General features: G+C 40.3%; 1 long non-coding RNA gene across 1 annotated transcript in view; it reads left to right on the top strand.

Moving 5' to 3' along the window:
- LOC117355707 overlaps positions 1–11636 on the top strand; it is a 42763-nt gene extending 31127 nt beyond the window's left edge. The window contains exon 3 of the long non-coding RNA XR_004538437.1: positions 11530–11636. This is a non-coding gene — a long non-coding RNA (uncharacterized LOC117355707). The remainder of the gene's footprint in view (positions 1–11529) is intronic.
- The last annotated feature ends 1058 nt before the right edge of the window (positions 11637–12694 follow it).

The raw sequence follows: 12694 nt of genomic DNA, 5'->3' as shown, positions 1-12694 counted from the left end.
TCCCCAAGTATTAATAAAAGAGCTCAAGCTCTGCACACACAGTGCTGCCGTTTCAGGGATTCTTTGGCTGAGTGCAGGAGGACTGTCCACTGTGGGGTGGATCCCTCAGTGATCACTCCACTCCTGAAGAATGGTCTGGTATTTGAGTACCGGTACCTTTTTTGCTGGAAAAAATGTCCTGGCAATTGTTATAATGGAGGCCTACATATGCAAACAGAGTTGGGAATGGGTTTTGTGAATTGTATCATTTTTCATCACTGTACAACCTATGTGACAACTTTTCAAAAATGTAAACAAAAATAAATTTGCAATCATGAGCTGCTGAGATGAAAATTCATATACAACAGCTCATTAATGCCAAAACTAGTGACAATGAGAGCATAAAAAACTTCACAGGCTGTTTTCACACAAAAAAATTGACAAAAGGTCCAATTTCATGTGGTAGAGTTAAGACTTAAAAAGCTCTCATGCCGCAGGAGTCCTGATACACAGTAGAGCAAAAACATAAAGATAAGGTTCCCTTCCTTATGTAGTACTGCAGGACTACTATTTAGGGGTCAAATGGTGGCATTTTAATAGTAGCAGTCTCTAAGATAGGAGCGAATGGCGATCACTCTTGTCCCCACATCCCTCAGACTCCTGGGTGAGTCAAGACGTCAAGGCAGTAGGAGGATGAGGGCAGGACTGTCCTAGAACTTATTCTTTGAAGGAGTAGAGAATGGAGGAGATTTTAATATGTATGCTCTAAATCAGGGCTGGTGGGGAGGGTTGTGGCCTACTGGACCACAAATGGTTTGCAGTCCTCAAGGAGAATTCATGGTGACTCTTTTTTTAACATCTGTGCTCTATGTCAGAGCTGAAGGAGATTGTAGGGGCTGTTTTATGGGACCTCTTTTTTTTTAATTATTTATTTAAATTTACAAGCGTAATCTTGTTCCATGAAATACAGAGAAAGAAAACAGATTTCGTCAAAATAATATATCAGATTTGAACAGAACAATTCAAATTTGAAAATACAACATTTTATCCCTTCCTTAGACCACTAAAAAGGGTGTGTGATAATCATATAATATTGGAGACATAAATTAAAGAATTTAATTTAAAGGAAAAGGCTTAGTGAGGCGCGGCTACCCTCCAATTATATTTTTATTCCTTTCTACATCATACCTTGGTAATCCTTTAACTCTTAGTAATCTTTTTAACTCTTAGAAACTCCTTTAAATGTTCTGAAGAAAAGAAAACATATTTGACTCCCAAGTACCTTACCAAACATTTACAGGGGTAGGCTAGAAGAAATGTAGCACCCAATTTAAGTGTTTCTTGTCGTAGGGAAAGAAATTATTTCCTTCGCTCCTGAGTCACTTTAGAAACATCTGGGTAAATTCAGATACGTTGTGCCCCAAATAATTTTTGAGAATTTTTAAAATATAATCTTAAGATCATATTTAAATCTTGCTCAAAAACAAAAGATGTTAGAAGTGTAGTTCTTGCAGTATCTGGATTCAAAGTTTGTTCCAAAAGAGCAGTAACATTGGCAAAGTCAATCTGTTCCTCTTGTCCATTATTTTTCTCTTGTCCAACATTTTTTTCCAGAGGAATTTTTTTGTTTGGCAAATAATAAATCTTATTTAAAGGAGGAATATTTTCAGGAGAAATTCCCAAATTTTCAATCAAATATCTTTTGAAGAAATCAATAGGCGGAATACCAGATGAAATTGGGAAATTCAATATACGAAGATTCAATCTCCTATTATGATTTTCAAATTGCTCTAATTTCCTATGTATAGAGGAATTATCTTTAATTATTGCTGTTTTAAACATTTGAAGCTATTGTGTATCCTCCTGTATCTTTAATTATTGCTGTTTTAAACATTTGAAGCTGTTGTATATCCTCCTGTATCTGTTTGTTTTGGCTTGAGAAATCCAATTTAACTGAGTCAATAGTTTTAGTTAAAGTATCAATCTTAAAGTTAATATTTGTTACCTCCTCAGTATTTTTAGCCATAGAAGCCTCCATACGTTGTAGAAGCACCTAGATATCTCCCAAGGAAGCCTCCGTTGATGTTGGTGTAGATATGCTGATTGTTAGTTCTTCTTTCAGCTTCCCTGCACTTGCTCGTTCTGGTTCAGCGCCCTCACCGGGCAGCCCCATGGTTTCCCTTCCGGGGTCATGGCTCTCCCGCTGCTGAACCCCGGCAGTAGCAGGACACATGGGGATGAAAGGATCCGGAGGGGACAAAGATATTTCACTCCCCGAAAGGGAGAAAAGCTCTCCACCGCCTTCTCCCAAAACCGGGTCACCTCCTCCGATAGCTCGGGTTGCCGTCGATTGAGTCGTAAAGAAGCGGTCCACCGTTTGCTGGATAGCTTGCTGCATGGGTATCGAAGAGAAGGCCGGCGAGGAAACGGCCCTCAACACCCCTTTCCTTTTCGGCGGCATTACTCTCAAGAAAAGGGTAAGAAAAAAGTGCTCCTGCAAACGTCCCGCAATCGACCCGATCTTCCTGCGCCGCTTCACTGCAACTCACTCACCGCCGCCATCTTGTCACACCCTCTCTCTTAACATTTCCCGGGACCTCTTAATTGGGCCATGAATGATCTTTGAGTTCTGCTACTGTCACACAAAATTAAGCCTTTTTTTAATTTCTGCACTTTGTCTTAGTTGGGAACATACAAACTAGGGAATGGGGACTTGTATACTGCCCTTTTGTGGCTTTGGCATTCAAAGCGGTGGGCACTGGAGAATTGAGTGACTTGCTCAGGATCACAAAGAGCAGCACTGGGATTTGATCTCACAACCTCTGGGTGCAGAGGCAGCAACGCTACCAGTGAGCCTCACCTGTTTTGCATTACATTACTGTGTGCTGGCTGTCAGCATTAGTGTGTTGGCATATCCAGAATGCAAACAAAGGATTCTGGGATATTATATTAAACAAATCTGACCCTGGGGAATGTTAGTGAAAATAAACTGAATGACCCCTGCCCATATCTTATTAACAAAAGACCTTTTACTTAGAATGTCACTGCAAGCAGATTAAATTACTCCTATTCCTAAAACAAAAAAAACCCCACCAAAACAGTACTTAAGATTAACAAAAGACCTTTTTTTTCATAGTACTGGGGAATATCCTGCAAAGCCCTGAACTTTCAAAAAATATGATAAACATGTGTTCCATGTCAATTGAGAGCCATTGCTTCAAACAGATACCAAATTGTGACACTGAAAGTATTATTTTTAGAATAAACTTGAATCTATAAAGATAGACTAGAATACCCTGATCCTCCTTTACTCTTCTCCTCTACACCTATCCATTCAGAAATACACAAGCTCTTTCTGCTCTGCTCTCATATCCTCATACACATACATACATCCTTCCTCGGCCATTTTCAGAAGGACAGCCACATTTTTTAATACATACACAGAAGCAGCTCTATATGTTCTATACTTGTAAAAGGAAAAAGAACACAACAAAGAGGCAAGAAAGATGTTAGTCTCATTTATTTTAAACAACATATATAAGCTGTAAAAGTCCTAGGCCTTTATAAAGACCATATGAAGTCCCAGATGAAAAGAATCCTAGGAAAGTCCCAACCAGGATCCGGGTTTTGGCCATAAAAATTGCCTTCCTCAGATGACAACTAAAAATGGACATAAATAATCATAAGATACACACATATAAAATCCTTAGAATACATATATAGAATAAGATGTATATAAATGTATAAAAAGAATGCATAAAAGCCTATTCCTATATACTTTTTCTGCACCACCTGGTTGTTGTCTTGTTAAGGTTTCCCACTGCCTCTGAGGCCTGAACCTTGGACAAAAAATAGACTAGACAATACAAAGACACAAAACTAAAAACATTACAATTATATGTAAAGGAATTCTTGCCAAATTGAGCGATAGGATTTAAATGGCTCACTCCTGTAGCAAAATTTCACAAAAAAGGGGTAGGAGTCTGTGAGCATTTTGCAGGTTGGTACTTAAGGCTGTCAGTATAACAATCATATTAAGCACTTTCCCATCATTGCTTCTGTGTACTAATGTTTAAAGTACACATTCAACATATTTATACTTAACAAATCAGTGTTATTTTACTGTATTTGAATGTGAAATGTCAGGTCACCTTTATATCATCTGCGAAGATATTACAATTTTCTCATACCACTATTCTGAAACTGACCTATAAAAATTTGTTTAAAAAAATTTCATGCCACACAGACAGGACTTATAGATATTGATTAAGCAGGTATACTTTTAAAAAGTAGTTTGAGCACAGTGAATAATTTATAAAGCAATAAGACTGTAGACCCCAGAGTTCTCTTAGTCAGCAGTAATAACAATTTCCATTTTGCTGCTTGCTTTGGAGATGCAGCTTAATGTCCAGCAAGTTGCAGAAACAGAAATTGAATATATGCATGAATCTTGACAAGAGAAGATATGAATTAACAGTCCCAGAATCTTGTGAAAGGATATAACTAGCACCCAAAAGAATGCCAGAGCAACCAGACTGAGAATTTGGCATCCCTGTCAGCCTTTGAGTCAGCAATGAGAAAGCAAGTCTATTCAAAGGCTGAGGTCCACTCACCTCATGGTTAATGATCTGTTATTGTGAAAAACACGAGGGCAGTGGGCAGAAAGTTTAAAAGAGCATGTGTGTTTGAAGAAGGTTCAACAAGAGCAGCCAATCCAGTTTTGTCCTGGCATGAATCGTAAAAGTTTTGTGTGCTATGCCTGAACAAAAGTAACCTAGAGGATATCTGACCTCTGTCTCAGTGAAATGCATGCATTTGTGGATTTAAAATATACACACATACAAAAAAGACAACCTCCCAATAATAGGAATTTCTTTTCTTTCTCAATCAATGGGTCTATTCATGCAGAAAGGCCAGAGAGTGAAATATTTTCTATTCAAAGTTGGACCGAGGGCTGTTTTGCATTAGCTGCCTCGTTTACCTATGTGTGCGCCTTGTCATTTTCCTAACATGCAGTCATTCAACTCATGTCAACAAAATCTGGAATTCTGCAGGTAAGCTAGTCTGTATACATAGCCCATGCTATTAACATCAACTAAGGGCAAGAAGTGAAAAATGCCTTTCGAGACTTCAATCCCTACACAGTCTCAGTTGCATAATTTGGGACTTTTCTGAGCCAGAACTGCACCCTGGGAGACATGCCGCCTAGTGCCCTGGCCCACACACTATGCCCTGGCTACCTCAGGGGATGCAACTCTCTATTACTGATTCCAGAGGATACATTGAAACCCTCAGTTCAATGTGCAGCAGCAGCAGCTAAGAAAGCAAATAGAATGTTAGGGACTATCAGGAAATGAATGGAAAACAAAGATGAAAATTTTATAATTCCTTTGTATTGATCTATGATATGTCTGCACCTCAAATACTGTGTGTAATTCTGGTTGCCATAACTGAAAAAAGATGTAGCAGAATTAGAAAAGGTACAGAGAAGGGCGATGAACATGATAAAAGGAATGGGACGACTTCTCTTTGAGGAAAGGCTAAAGCGGCTAGGGCTCTTCAGCTTGGAGAAGAGAGGGTCTATAAAATACTGAGTGGAGTGGAAAGGGTAGATGTGAATCGCTTGTTTACTCTTTCCAAAAATGCTAGGAATAGGGGGCATGTGATGAAGCTAAAGTACTAAGCAGTAGATTTAAAAGAGACTGGAGACAATATTTCTTCACACGTGTAATTAAATTCTGGAATTTATTGCCGAAAAATGTGGTGCAATTAGTTAGCTTAGCAAGGTTTTAAAAAGGTATAGATAATTCTCTAAAAGAGAAGTCCATTACTGAGATGGCTTGGGGAAATCCATTGCTTATTCCTAGGATAAGCAACATAAAATCTGTTTTACTACTTGGAATCTAGCTAGGTACTTAGGACCTGGGTTGACCACTGTTGGAAACAGGATGCTGGGCTTGATGGACCTTCAGACTGTCCCTGTATTCTTGTGTTCATAGGTTCAGATGATGCATCATAATTACCGGCATGATAAAACATTCATGTAATAGATATTATGCTCACAATATCAACATAATACAATGAAACATAAGCAAAAAGATTGATAGCCTTTCCTATAGCTTAATACGAACCGGCTGCCAACTTTGTCCTCCAGGGGAGAGTGTGGCGCAGTGGTTAAAGCTACAGCCTCAGTACTCTGAGAATGTAGGTTTGAACCCATGTTGCTCCTTGTGACCCTGGGCAAGTCACTTAATCCCACCATTGCCCCAGGTATATTAGATAGATAGTGAGCCTGCTGGGATAGGCAGGGAAAAATGCTTGAGTACCTGAAAAAAAATTAATGTAAACCCTTCTGAGCTCCCCTGGGAGAATGGTATAGAAAATTGAATAAATAAATAAACAATGCTGTCTTCTTTGAAATACACTTCTCCCTCGTTATACGCAGGGGATAGGGGCAAAGCCGGACTGCAAATGGCGAAAAACCGCAAATATCCATCTCTGACCCACCCCTGCCTCCCTTCCGCCTTCCCCTGGCATCTCGGCCTTACCTGGTGGTCTAGCTGGTTTTTGGGGCAGGAGCAATCTTCCGAAGCTCCTGCCCCGTGCAGATAGCCATTAAAAAATGGCTGTGGGGAGTTCCCGTAGTCTCTCGAGAGACTACGGGAACTCCCCACAGCCATTTCCTAATAGCTATCTGCACGGGGCAGGAGCTTCGGAAGATCGCTCCTGCCCCGAAAACCAGCTAGACCACCAGGTAAGGCCGGGATTCCGGGGGGAAGATAAAAATATGGGGGGGGGGGTTCCCTCCTCCCCCCCCCAAAAAAAATCACAATTATGTGAAATCGCGAGTAGGGAAACTGCAAATGGGGAGGGGGAAGTGTATGTAAGTTTCCTTTGTATTGTTTGTCTTTTTCTTGGTCTCTATAAATTGTGGACTACATAATAGTAACATAGTAACATAGTAGATGACGGCAGATAAAGACCCGAATGGTCCATCCAGTCTGCCCAACCTGATTCAATTTAAAATTTTTTTTTTTTTTTCTTCTTAGCTATTTCTGGGCGAGAATCCAAAGCTTTACCCGGTACTGTGCTTGGGTTCCAACTGCCGAAATCTCTGTTAAGACTTACTCCAGCCCATCTACACCCTCCCAGCCATTGAAGCCCTCCCCTGCCCATCCTCCTCCAAACGGCCATGCACAGACACAGACCGTACAAGTCTGCCCAGTAACTGGCCTAGTTCAATCTTTAATATTATTTTCTGATTCTAAATCTTCTGTGTTCATCCCACGCTTCTTTGAACTCAGTCACAGTTTTACTCTCCACCACCTCTCTCGGGAGCGCATTCCAGTCATCCACCACCCTCTCCGTAAAGTAGAATTTCCTAACATTGCCCCTGAATCTACCACCCCTCAACCTCAAATTATGTCCTCTGGTTTTACCATTTTCCTTTCTCTGGAAAAGATTTTGTTCTACGTTAATACCCTTTAAGTATTTGAACGTCTGAATCATATCTCCCCTGTCTCTCCTTTCCTCTAGGGTATACATATTCAGGGCTTCCAGTCTCTCCTCATATGTCTTCTGGTGCAAGCCTCCTATCATTTTCGTCGCCCTCCTCTGGACCGCCTCAAGTCTTCTTACGTCTTTCGCCAGATACGGTCTCCAAAACTGAACACAATACTCCAAGTGGGGCCTCACCAATGACCTGTACAGGGGCATCAACACCTTCTTTCTTCTACTGACTACGCCTCTCTTTATACAGCCCAGAATCCTTCTGGCAGCAGCCACTGCCTTGTCACACTATTTTTTCGCCTTTAGATCTTCGGACACTATCACCCCAAGGTCCCTCTCCCCGTCCGTGCATATCAGCTTCTCTCCTCCCAGCATATACGGTTCCTTCCTATTATTAATCCCCAAATGCATTACTCTGCATTTCTTTGCATTGAATTTTAGTTGCCAGGCATTAGACCATTCCTCTAACTTTTGCAGATCCTTTTTCATATTTTCCACTCCCTCTTCGGTGTCTACTCTGTTACAAATCTTGGTATCATCTGCAAAAAGGCACACTTTTCCTTCTAACCCTTCAGCAATGTCACTTACATACATATTGAACAGGATTGGCCCCAGCACCGAACCCTGAGGGACTCCACTAGTCACCTTTCCTTCCTTCGAGCGACTTCCATTAACCATCACCCTCTGGCGTCTGTCAGACAGCCAGTTTCTGACCCAGTTCACCACTTTGGGTCCTAACTTCAGCCCTTCAAGTTTGTTCAACAGCCTCCTATGAGGAACTGTATCAAAGGCTTTGCTGAAATCCAAATAAATTACATCTAGCATATGTCCTCGATCCAGCTCTCTGGTCACCCAATCAAAAAATTCAATCAGGTTCGTTTGGCACGATTTACCTTTTGTAAAGCCATGTTGCCTCGGATCCTGTAACCCATTAGATTCAAGGAAATACACTATCCTTTCTTTCAGCAACACTTCCATTATTTTTCCAACAATTGAAGTGAGGCTCACCGGCCTGTAGTTTCCTGCTTCATCCCTGTGACCACTTTTATGAATAGGGACCACATCCGCTCTCCTCCAATCCCCAGGAATCACTCCCGTCTCCAGAGATTTGTTGAACAAGTCTTTAATAGGACTCGCCAGAACCTCTCTGAGTTCCCTTAGTATCCTGGGATGGATCCCGTCTGGTCCCATCGCTTTGTCCACCTTCAGTTTTTCAAGTTGCTCATAAACACCCTCCTCCGTGAACGGCGCAGAATCTACTCCATTTTCTCGTGTAACTTTGCCGGACAATCTCGGTCCTTCTCCAGGATTTTCTTCTGTGAACACAGAACAGAAGTATTTGTTTAGCACATTTGCTTTCTCCTCATCACTCTCCACATATTTGTTCCCAGCATCTTTTAGCCTAGCAATTCCATTTTTTATCTTCCTCCTTTCACTAATATATCTGAAAAAATTTTTATCTCCCTTTTTTACATTTTTAGCCATATGTTCTTCTGCCTGTGCCTTCGCCAAACGTATCTCTCTCTTGGCTTCTTTCAGTTTCACCCTGTAGTCCTTTCTGCTCTCCTCTTCTTGGGTTTTTTTATATTTCATGAACGCCAACTCTTTCGCCTTTATTTTCTCAGCCACTAGGTTGGAGAACCATATCGGCTTCCTTTTTCTTTTGTTTTTATTGATTTTCTTCACATAAAGGTCCGTAGCCATTTTTATCGCTCCTTTCAGCTTAGACCACTGTCTTTCCACTTCTCTTATGTCCTCCCATCCTAACAGCTCTTTCTTCAGGTACTTTCCCATTGCATTAAAGTCCGTACGTTTGAAATCTAGGACTTTAAGTATCGTGCGGCCGCTCTCCACTTTAGCCGTTATATCAAACCAAACCGTTTGATGATCGCTACTACCCAGGTGAGCACCCACTCGAACATTAGAGATACTCTCTCCATTTGTGAGGACCAGATCCAATATCGCTTTTTCCCTTGTGGGTTCCGTCACCATTTGTCTGAGCAGAGCCTCTTGAAAGGCATCCACAATCTCCCTACTTCTTTCCGATTCCGCAGACGGAACATTCCAGTCCGCATCCGGCAGGTTGAAATCTCCCAACAGCAGAACCTCCTCTTTCCTTCCAAACTTTTGGATATCCACAATCAGATCCTTATCAATTTGCTGCGATTGAGTCGGAGGTCTGTAGACTACACCCACGTAGATAGAAGTTCCATCTTCTCTTTTCAGAGCAATCCATATCGCTTCTTCCTCTCCCCAGGTCCCTTGCATTTCGGTCGCTTGGATATTGATCTTTACATAGAGAGCTACTCCTCCACCTTTATGACCATCTCTGTCCTTCCTAAAAAGATTATATCCCGGTATATTTGCATCCCATCCATGTGATTCACTGAACCATGTCTCTGTGATAGCAACAATATCTAGATCTGCCTCTAATATCAGGGCTTGCAGATCATGAACTTTGTTGCTTAGACTGCGAGCATTTGTGGTCATCGCTTTCCCGCTATTTTTCAGCGATAATCTCCTTTTTCGTATGGATTTTTGTGTCGTTTCACTTTCCGTTGCAATACTAAGAAATGAGTTGCTGATATTGCTTATGTTGCAGCCTTTACTACTATCACATCTTTTCTTTTGCCGGGGGTGGTCTCTATAATTGTCCTTCGTACATACACCACCCCCACCTTCTAGTTTAAATGCCTGGAAAAATATTGTCTAAATTTCTCTGCAAGGTTTCTTTTTCCTGCTGTAGTAATATGTAGCCCATCAGTGCAATATAGCTTCTTGTCCTTCCATGTATTTCCCCATCCTCCTATGTACCTGAAGCCTTCTTGATGACACCAGGCTCTGAGCCATCTATTAAAGTCCTCTGTGTTTTTCATTCTTTGCTCTCCTTTTCCATATGCAGGCAGTATTTCAGAAAAAGCTAAAGTCTTTACAAAAGGTTTCACGCCCTCACCAAGCTCCCGAAAAGCTTTCTGTGCTGCAAGTGTGGAGTTGTTGGCCAGGTCATTTGTTCCCAGATGGATAACAACATCAGTGTTAAAATCCTTAGTTTCTTCCTTAATTATAGTCAGTATTTGCCTGGAACTCCTGGTAGCTGAGGATCCTGGAAGACATTTCACTATTTTGGACTCCTCGCCTTGTGTTCCAAGGTTAATGCCTCTGATGATGGAATCCCCCCAACAGTAATAGTTTTCTGTTTTTGGCTTTTTTATTTGTACTTAGGGTGCTCTTGTTCTCTTGAGTTTCCTTCAATGGTTCCAGTCCCACCTCCCTTCTGTTTTCCTGAGTATCGCAGTGCACTAGTGGAGCGAAGGAATTCTGTAGAGGTAATATTAGTGAAGGTGGATGTTTCTGTGTTACATGTCGCAGTCTTCCTGAGCCTACTGTGACCCATTTATTCCTGGGCTGTTTTATTCTTTGAGGTAGAGGTGGTAAGTTGGTATGATTTTGTGGAGTGATGGAAGCTGCTTTAATTGTATTCAATTCCTGTTTAAGTTTGCAGAGCTCCTCCTTAATACTGGCAAGTTGAAGACAGATGGGGCAAGCCTTAAGCCTCCAAATAGTATGTCTTGGAATTAAAGCACCACAGTGATTGCATAGAATAAAGGTCATCTTGATTGGTTGTGAAGTCCTGATTATATGGGTCTCTATATATGAATAGTGGGGTTGGTGGGACTATAAGTAAGACTACTGTTAAGGCAGAAATATAGGCTCTATACCACCTAAAACACAGTATTTTAAACAAAACTGCAGGAAGAAGAAATAAGATTTAACAGAGGAAAGAGAAGGATTTTTTTGTGCTTTTTTATATTTTTTTTTAGTAAGAAACAGGGAGGAGAAGAGAAATTAAGCAGATATAATGCTGAAAACCAGTGAAAAGAGCAGAATATGAATTGTTATTGTTTGGTGATTTATTTCACTGTAAAAAATTTGTGGTTTCAGTAGGAATCTGTATTCAAGTATTGCATGCTTGTCTTTAAGGGGTCCTTTTATTAAGGCGCGCTAACCGATTTATCTCTCTACTTTTTTCCAATTTCACAGACGGAACTTTCCAATTCGCATCCAGCAGGTTGAAATCACTCAGCAACAGTACATCCCTTTCTTTCACAGCTTTTGGATATCTGCAAATAAATGTTTATCAATTTGCTGCAATTGAGTCAGAGGTCTGTAGACAACACCCACAAAGACAGAAGTTGCATCTTCTCTTTTCAAAGTGATCCATATTGCTTCCTTTCCCCACATTCCCTGCATTTCAGTCGCTTGAATATTGGTCTTTTCTTTTTTTTTAATCTTTATTGATTTTTCAAAACTTAGACAATGCAATACAATTATCTGAACATAAATATTTCATAAAACGCATTATTAAACATACAATTTATACTTATAACAATCATTTTCTCCCCCCCTTCCCAGATTTAATACAAGAAGTTGAATTATGTAATTATAATATTATAATCAAGTAATTTTAATAATCAAAATACCTTTCCCATCCCCCACCCTCCCCTGGATGTGTAAGGCAGTCCACCAACCACAAAAAAATAAATAAATACATTACAATCATTATGTTACAAATATAGTCAATGGGCTCTACACTTTATTAAATGTACTGCTAAACCCCAAACACTCTGCATTCATTTTCTCAAATATTTGTCCACCAAAATGTATAATTTAGTCTGTCATACCTTTTCCAATTGTGTGTAATCAATTGGATAGCTATTCCCGTCATTATCATAAAAAGATGACATTTATATTTATCCAAAGAAGGCTTGACATGTAAAAGCGTATTGGTCTTTTCATAGATAGCTACTCCTCCAAGTCCAGTATGTTTGCATCCCATCCATGGGAATCACTGAACAATGTTTCTGTGATAGCAACAATATCCAAATCTACCTCTAAAATCAGGGCTTGCAGATCAAATTTTGTTACTTAGACTGCAAGCATTTTGGTCATTTCAGCAACAAATTTCATTTGTTTATATAGTTTTTTGTTTAGTTATGTTGCCTTGCTAAGAAGTGAATTGCTAATATTGTTATTTACTTTGCTATCTTTATTACCATCACATTTTGTGCTACTTTTACTAAGGTGTGCTAACGTTTTTAGCACACGCACAAAATTACCATGTGCTAAACTGCACGGTACGCTTCTAGAATAATGCCAGCTCAATGCTGGCGTTAAGGTCTAGCGCGCGGGGCAATTTAGCATGCAT

This window comes from Geotrypetes seraphini, chromosome 2, assembly GCF_902459505.1.
Source record: "Geotrypetes seraphini chromosome 2, aGeoSer1.1, whole genome shotgun sequence".
Lineage (NCBI taxonomy): Eukaryota > Metazoa > Chordata > Amphibia > Gymnophiona > Dermophiidae > Geotrypetes > Geotrypetes seraphini.
This window is presented reverse-complemented; position numbering and strand designations above follow the sequence as displayed.